Genomic DNA, 9,107 nt, shown 5'->3' on the forward strand with positions numbered 1-9,107 from the left:
AATTACACTTAAGACTTGCGTATCTGAGTAAAAAAAGAAATTACAATTAATGCATAATTACAAGATTGCACATCTGAAGGAAATAAATGAATATATGCGACCAGGCTGGTCGCACATAAGTATGATGTGTGATAAACCAACAGTCTTCTAGTCGATGGCCGAGTAGGATACACTTCCTAAAAATAGCCACGTGCCTCCCACATGTAGACCAATCCTGCCACGTCATCCGGTAGTCCATTTTTTGTAAACAAATACAATGAGGGGTAAAACAGTATTTTAGTCCCATCTCATTGTAGACCGTTTATAGAGGATTGAGTGACAATTATGATTGTAACAATGGATAATTAATAGTGTATCTATATTTGTTATAGAGCGTTCTATGAATTCAAGAGTGCAATTCTGAGTCTTTAGTGGAGTCACGAGGAATAAATAAGTTAGTAAATTTATTTGTTAAATCTATGATAATTTATTGGAGCTTTATTTCATAGGCCCATGGTCCCCATTGTTCCTTGGATAAAATCATCTAGATAGTCTCAATTAATTGATTTAATTATCAATTAGAATTATCAAAGTTGACCAACTCAATTTTGGATAGTTTCACAGAGTTATACAATTTAGAGTAGAAAAGAGATTTTAGGGCAGATTTATTAATTAAGATAAATTGGTGTCTATATTAATAAATAAGTTTAAATCAAGGTTCAAATTATAAATAATTAATTTGATAAAAGATTTAAATAATTATTTAATTAATTAAGCAATAAAAAATAATACAAGCATTGATTTTAAGTCCAACAGGCTTATAATTAAATGAGAAATTTCACGGGCCTAAAGCCCATGATAATTTCGACCATTAGGCTGATATTATATGTTATTTTATTGATTTTTTAATTAAAATAAATGACCTAATTGAGCCTATAAAAGGAATGTTAAGTGAGAGTTGAAATCAAGTTTTTTTAGAGATGTTTTTGAGAAGATCAAAAGATCTAGTCTTGATGCTCTAGGTTTTAGATTCTCTCTACAACATAAGTCTTTTTCTAAGCCACAATTTTTTTCTTCTATTCTTCTTCTCTTTGTATCTATCTCATGTGTTGAGAATTGCCCACTCTAGTCTAGGTGATTCTAAGGATTCTTTGGAAGGCTGTGAAGAAAATTGAAGGTCGGTTCAGTTTCTTGGTGATACCCTGTGACAGAAAGGATACAAGGGTTAAAGAAAATGAAGGAATGACTCAATCATGCTGTTACACAATAATGTAAGTGTTCTTATCATTATCTCTGTATGAATTCAATTTTAGAAACATATTCTAGGTTGTCTCATATTAATTTGTTTAATATAAGATTTACATGAAAATAAATAAGATCCTGAATAAGTTTTCCCAACAACTGGTATCTGTGTTTTTGGTAATCTTTATTTTCATGCATGAACATGGTAAAATTGAATTAGATGATGTGTTGAGTAATTGGATGGATTTCATTTTCTAAGATGCATATTGAATTTTATGTGATTATTAGCATATTTGGGTTATGCTAAACCTTCTCTCTGTCAAAACTCTCTAGATCTCATGTGTTGAGTACATCTAGAGAGTCATAAATCAAACTTTTGAATCCTACGTGCCCACACGCGTCCTTGTGTGTTTGAGGATTGGTCTGGAAGATCAGGGTGTGAGATCTCATAATAATGGATAGGAACACTGTTGATTTATACAAAAAGACTCAAGGACACTTGATAGGCTACAAGAGGTAATCCATAATCTATTTGTATGTGATTTAATATTTATATATGTGTATGATCCTAGCTGATATTAATATTTATTAAAATGGGTCCATATGTTCTGTTGCGTACATTTGATTTGATCATTTAATACCAACAATTGATATCAGAGCAATCTATACATATATATACTAAATACTGTATGGGTTTCTTGCATTTGTTATATGTATATTGAATGGATGGATATGTTTTTTGAATGTATAGTTGAAAGATGGATCGTTAATTATATGGTGATATTGGGTTAGAAATTTTATTGTTTTTCTAGATCTTGTGTAAGCCATAAAAGGGCATAAGATTTTTGTAAATTTATTTCAGAAATATGTATTTTAAAAATATGTACACAAGAGATGAGGAGGAACCCGAGCCATGCACCAAAGAGGCACACAGTCCAAGCCCCTGCTCACCCACGCGGTGTCTAGGCCCGAGCCTCCGCTACCGCACGGACCAGACATAGCCCCAGCCCCATGGCACCCAGCGCGCACCCCGCGCCCCTGCATGCGCACCCGCCTGCCTCTACGCCTCCTGCGCTTATGCACCAGGCCCCTGGCCGAGCCCCTACACGCCAGCCAGCCACCCCACCCGAGCCCTTGGCTCCTTGTGCCGCCGGCCCTAGGGCACCATCTTGGTGCCCAAAACCCTAATTCCTAAGTTGTTGAAAATATCTTTTATTTAATTCATTTTTTAATTATTTGAATTTAAAAGTTTAATTATCTTATTTTATTTTATTAGAAAATAAAATATATTTTAGTTGGTTAAGATAATATCTTAAGTTTAAATAATTATTTGAATTTGATTATTTAATTATTTAAATTCAACTAAATTAAAAAGATGACAAAAATGGTTATTTAATTAAAAGTTAGCTTTAATTAAATAATTTATTTAGAAATAATAAGTTGGGCAAAACAAAGTTCTTAAAGATTAGCAAGAAAGCCTAAAGGAGAGGATGAGCATTCTAGGAGAGTCTTGAAAGCTAGATAGGCTTAGATTGCAATTTTATTTCTAATTTTTCAAAGGTTTGTAAATCTTAGAAATACTCATTAGTGCTCGGTTCATCATTTATTGTATTTATTTAAATAAATGTTCATTGATGTTTGATTGATAACATGATCATGCATTAGTCAATTACATACCATTCATGAAACCCCACACAGTTTCTCAATAATCATGCATATTTTAGAAACATGATTATTTAGGATTGTCCTATTTGTTTATATGAATTGTTTTGGTGAAATCAATTACATGTAAACTACTAAGTATTAAATTAGTTAAAACTTGGTAACTCGCACCATAATAAAGGCAATAGATTTTATAGGCATTTAAGATAACCAACTTTATGTAAAAAAAAACATTTTAGTAAAGTTAGATGAATGTAATGGGTAATTATTTAGATCACATTAATTATAGAAACAAACTCTTTTATAATTATGAATTTTGTAATTAATTACATTCATAGGGTTATTAATGAACTAGTAATTAATTTGGAATTAATTGATTAGTTTAATAAAACACATTTAATCTAAAATAGTAAGTGGGAGAATGTGAATATCTCAATGTGACCTATGGTCTCCACTATAAGTACAATACCGTGAGATATGAAAGGGGCCTCGAGGCGGCTTTGTTTCCGTCCCCATAAGGAAGGTTTCTAGACATGAATACCAAGGTTGGCTTCTTACAAAGATAGGAGGAAGTGATGTATTTTAGGCTTGACCGACCCTAAGGCGTCACTCTCTAAGTTAAGTCATGAATTCCGAAATAATGGGTTACACTTACAAAGATGTAATTAAGCTTTTGCGGTGGATAATTGCATCTTGACCAAACTAGCAGTACTTTATATTTAAAAAAGAAAATAAAGAATTATTTTAAGTTTTAAATTATAAAGATAAGATTGTCTTATAAGCTATCTGAATTTAACTTGACCAACCCTAAGGTGGCATTTTATTTGTTGGGTAGTTTTGTCGTGGAAAAGTAAATGTTAATTTATGTGTTTTAATTGTTGCATTCATGCATCATGTTTACTTTCCAAAACATTGATATTTTTTCAAATGATAATATTATTATTTATTATTTGTTTCAGTAATGTCTAACGGTGTCAATCCAATAACCGTTTCACTATCACTTGAAAAACTTAATGGACATAATTTTATAAGATGAAAATCAAATCTAAATCTTATGTTAATCTGTGAGAACCACAAATTTGTCTTAACTAAGGAATGTCCTGAAGAGCCCGTTGTCACTGCCCCGAAGAATGTTCGGGACAAGTATGATGCCTGGTTTCAATCCAATAATAAGGCAAAGTGTTACATGCTTGTGAGAACCAATGATGTTCTGAGAACAAAGCTTGAAACCATGGAAACTGCGTTTGAGATAATGGATTCTCTGCAGGCCATGTTTGGGCAGCAATCTGATCAAAGTAGACACGAGGCTATTAAAACCTACATGACTACTAAGATGAAGAAAGGTGTTTCTATACGTGAACATGTTTTACACATGATTAATGTGATGCATGAAGCAGAAATACATGGGGTCATCATTGATGAGCGTGCACAAGTAAGCATCATATTGGAATCGCCCATTCCTGCTTTTTCTGCGTTCACCACCAACTATATTATGAATAAGTTGGAATTCAACACTACTGCAAAAAAAAAAGGTTTTTTAGGACTCGCGGGCCGCGAGCCCTCTATTTGAGAGCCTTAAAAAGTGAGTTTTTTAGGACTCGCAAGTCCTAAAAGATCCCGTTGAGTGTCTTTAAGTAAAGTTTTTAGGGCTCTCTTCGCGAGTCCTAAAAGAATGTTTTTAGGACTCGCAATGCGTGTATTAAAAGATCCCGTTGAGTGTCTTTAAATTAAGTTTTTAAGGCTCTCTTTGCATGCCCTTAAAAGTTAATTTTTATTAAAAAAAAAAAGAAATGCAGCAACAATTTTCATTTTGATTTAAAAAATATATCGCATTGAGTGTCCAAAATGTATTATATATGTTAGATTTCCAAAATTTGAAAAGAAAATACTAAAGAAACGCCAAAAAAAATTTAAATTTCTCAACATGTATTGTAAACTAGCTTATAACATATTTCATTTTGCACTAACCAATTGTAAAAATGAAATCGTCCATTCTTCTCGAACTTCGTCAATTTCTTGAGTAGTATATGGTTTGTCAGAGGTGAACTGAAAAAATAATAATGAAATAAAACTTTAATTAGACTTATATTAGTAGTAATAAATTCATATTAATATTATGTAGTTGTATATTTATTGTTACCTGTTTCGATAAGAAAGGTTTGATATGAGGGGCATTTATAAGTACATTCTTCATCATCCTCATAACATAATCTCCGTAGTCGATATTATTTGATTATTTACGACACTGTATAAAGATTGGTAATACATGTACAAATCTTAGTATTAAATATCTTAAACATCTTTATATGTACATAAATCCATATACAAATAGAAACATACCGTAGGTTGGAAATACATTACTCCCGCTGGGCATTTGTTGATAATTTTACGTGCTTTCATTCTTTATGGGAAATACATCTCAAATGCATCATGGATGGTCTCCTTGATGGTCGTCCTATTATCTAATGGTGCACTGATAGGGTCGAGAAAACAACAATAATGCCAATTAGGATATAATAAAAATAACATTCAATGCTCCATGTTGAAAGAACAAGTATTACAAAATGTTTAACTTTAGATTCTATTTTTTTGTATCAATGAAAATCATATTAATTAAACTTACTCATGGTTATAAGGCATAACTATCCAATCATGCTTTTTAGACGTGTAGTATAACATCCTAACATAACAAGCCAACAACTATACTTACTACTAAGAGAAATATGAGGATTAATTTCTTCCGTAGAAAGAGCTGGACGAATATTTCTAGGTTCATTGGCAAATGAAGGCCATTCAAAATCCACTGTCTTCCACGCTGGTGAGTCAGCAAGATGTCTAAGTCTATCGTCATTTATTATCTCATCCGCATGCCAAGTCAAATTCTTAGCGTGATCAACATTTCGATAAAACTGAACCAAACGAGGAATTGGAGGAATATACCACAAAACTTTTGTTGGTACTCCTTCCTTAACTTCCTCTGAATTACTTTTCGTTTGCCATCTGGACACACCACAAGTAGGACACGAATTCGCATCTATAAGGCTATTCCGATATAATACGCACTCATCAGTACAAGCATGTATTTTTTCATATTGCAAGCCTAATGAGCACATAGTTTTCTTGACCTCATAAAATGACACGGGCATTTCATTTTCTTCAAGCAATAAATATTTTTAAAAAGCTAACAATTCCGTGAAACTCTTATCACTCCATCCATTTTTTGCTTTCATATTGTACAATCTAAGAAGGGCTGACAGCTTTGTAAATTTAATGCAACCGGGGTAAATCAACTTTTCATCGTCATTAAAAAGATTTTTGAACTTAACGGGATCTACTTCTGATTCATAATATGCATCATCAATCATTTCATCTAAATTATCCTCATGCTCAAATTGCCTATAATTCCGAACTTCATTCATCCTAGGAGGGTCTGGAGTAACATGAAACTCTTCTCCATGCCAATACCATATTTTTCAACTTTTGTCTATTCAATGGAAATATAAGTGCTCTTTTATCATTACGGCGGTCATCTTTTTCATATTTCCACACTTACTACAAGGACAACAAACATAGTTTGGATCTTTGGTATAATCCAAACTAAATTTAAGAAACTCATCGACCCCTTTTATATATTTTACTGACAACCTATCAGCTGACATCCATTCTTTTTCTATATTATGCCTATTTGTTTTAATAAAAAATAAAAATTAAGAAAATAAAATAAACATACAAAACAAAAACTAAGTATAAAATATTCTCCAGAAAACCGGACATCATATCCCATAATTTACTAGCCTAGCCATCTGTCACAATCAACACTAACACATCAAACAAATCAAACAACACATAGGTTTCATCCATATATGATCGCAGCACACAAAATTCTCAGAACCTGCTTCCCTAAGACATGCAAGTTTTAAATCTTCCGTTATCACCGCAACACATAGAATTCTCAGAACCTACTTCACTAAGGATGAATATCTAAGATATTCAAACTCCACTAAAATTATATAATTTCTATTCAAAATTGTGAAAGAGTGAAAATTAAAAAAAAATATTCAAATACAACATACCTCTAGCAATTAGCTACCAAGAATCCAATGCTTTAAGACCAATAGAAAGTTTAACCTAAACACTAATATCAACATTGTAAAATTACTAAATCTTTTCTAATAAAAAAGAATCACTAAAACATTTTATAAATCATAAACACGTTATTTTATAATTCTTAAATAATTAATAATAAATAGAATAATATCCATAAATGTATCCATTTTGTTTATAAAAAAAATGAGGCACTAACCACAGTAAAAATGATTGTGATCTTATCAATAGTTTTTAAACTTACAAAATTGGAAGCTTCTGAACCTCAACAATTAGATTGATCGCCTATCACCTTCAAGCTAAATTAAAGAGCATTTCATAAGCAAATTAATAAGAATGTGTACTAATATCAAAGACTGACAATCACATATGTACTTCTCTGTGATCACATATATATATATATATATACACAAATAATAAAAATATACACTGTTATCAAAACAAAAAGAGCAACATAGAACTCGTATAACAAAAAGCCTACAAACAACAAATAATCTTGGAAACATGTTATGATATAGGACAGTATGGAAGGTCTCATTTTGAGTGATGGAAAGTGGCCAATTATTCATATTTATTATTTATTCTACATATGTGTTGACCAAACTAACTGAGCCATTGCAAAGACCAACTACAGTTATAATTTTTTTGATCGAGTACTACATTTATAACAGTACGCAAAAATGGCTTTATGCTATTTTTTTAGTAAAAGAGACAAGTATATTTTTTTTTTATGTAACACCCCATTTAAGTCGACATGTTCAAGTCTTAGATGATATATTTTCTAAAAAAAAAATCTATGAGATGATTGTGATATTTCTATTTACTTCTTTTGGTGGAATCTATATGTAAGTGCTCTACATAATTATATTTTAAATGTGTATATAATATGATCTTTTGGTTTTTCAATATATATTACCATTTTCCAAAAGCATGCGTACACTAGTTTTTAGATATAAAGATAATTAAATATAAAAAATACTTAAAATGTTGCAACTATGAAAAAAATAATTATTTTTTTGCTGGAATGAGTCATTATCAATGTGGTGGTGACAAATTTCATCAAAATAAGGAAAGCATTGGACATTAAAAAAATAGAAAGAATTAGTACCACCTAGAGAGAGAAACTATCATCTTCTTCAAGTCTCACTGTCAACAACAAAGGACCATTTCCAGCAACAACAAAAAAACAACAATAAAGACCCATTAAAGACCACGACTCCAACTACTAACAAGTCTTCTAATAGAACAAGCAAAAACATAATAGCACTAAGAAATACATGTTATAAACTCAAAAAAACAAAGAAAGACTGTTGGAGATACGTATTCCCTCAAATATGTATATATAATATATATAGTCGTCTTTTGCTATATGCAAATAAGAATGAGAAATAAACCGAAAATCAGTAACAATATATTTATAGTTTAATATGCATTACAAACTACAAACCCAAAACCATGGCAAAGTTACAGAGCAAAGCACCCAGCCATAGTGCAAAGTTGAATGGAATTTTATACACAAAAATATTAGCAAAGCAAGAAAAAACTACAAAATAAAATCATTATATTTCACTATATAAACACTTAAACCAGGAAGGGAAAGGCCATGACAAGAAACTCACCTTCTTTCATGGTGGACAACAAGAACCCTAATCCCCAAATCCTAATTTGTTGCTGAGTCTTCCTTCTTTGTGTGCCGAGAAAATAAATCCCTAAGTCTTAATTCAAAAATAGTATATGCCCTTAATACTCTTTAAGGACACTCAAAGTGAGAGCCCTTAAAAGTCACCAGTCATATTATCACTTAAATTTTTCATTCAGGTTTTTTAGGATCCATATATGTTTTTAGGACACTCATTGTGAGTCCTAAAATGTGTTTTTTAAGGACTCTCAATGAGTGTCCTAAAAATTCTATAAACTTTTGTTTTAAAAAATTAAAACTTTTAGGACACACATCAGTATTTAGGGCTCGCACCGCGTGTCCTAAAAAAAATTCTTTAAGGAATCTCAATGAGTGTCCTAAAAAGTACAAAAGTTATTTTTAGGGCTCGCATCTAGGTGAGTGCCCTAAAAAGTGTCCTAAAATATTGTTTTTGTAATAGTGCAACATGACCTAACTGTTG

The 9,107-nt window shown here is 31.4% G+C and overlaps 1 long non-coding RNA gene across 2 annotated transcripts; it reads right to left on the minus strand.

The window, feature by feature from the left end:
- Nucleotides 1-1,016: 1,016 nt before the first annotated feature.
- On the minus strand, nt 1,017-8,690 carry LOC133808478 (uncharacterized). Of its 2 annotated transcripts, XR_009880301.1 has the most exons (6): nt 8,607-8,690; nt 7,232-7,286; nt 5,224-5,356; nt 5,024-5,128; nt 4,852-4,929; nt 1,017-1,181 (listed from the first exon to the last, which is right to left on the minus strand). It is a non-coding gene; the product is annotated as an uncharacterized LOC133808478 (long non-coding RNA). The 2 variants fall into 2 exon arrangements; XR_009880295.1 differs by lacking the exon at nt 1,017-1,181 and having other exon boundaries at nt 4,721-4,929.
- Between the last annotated feature and the right edge of the window lie 417 nt (nt 8,691-9,107).

This window comes from Humulus lupulus, chromosome 1 (assembly GCF_963169125.1).
Source record: "Humulus lupulus chromosome 1, drHumLupu1.1, whole genome shotgun sequence".
Classification (NCBI taxonomy): Eukaryota; Viridiplantae; Streptophyta; class Magnoliopsida; order Rosales; family Cannabaceae; genus Humulus; species Humulus lupulus.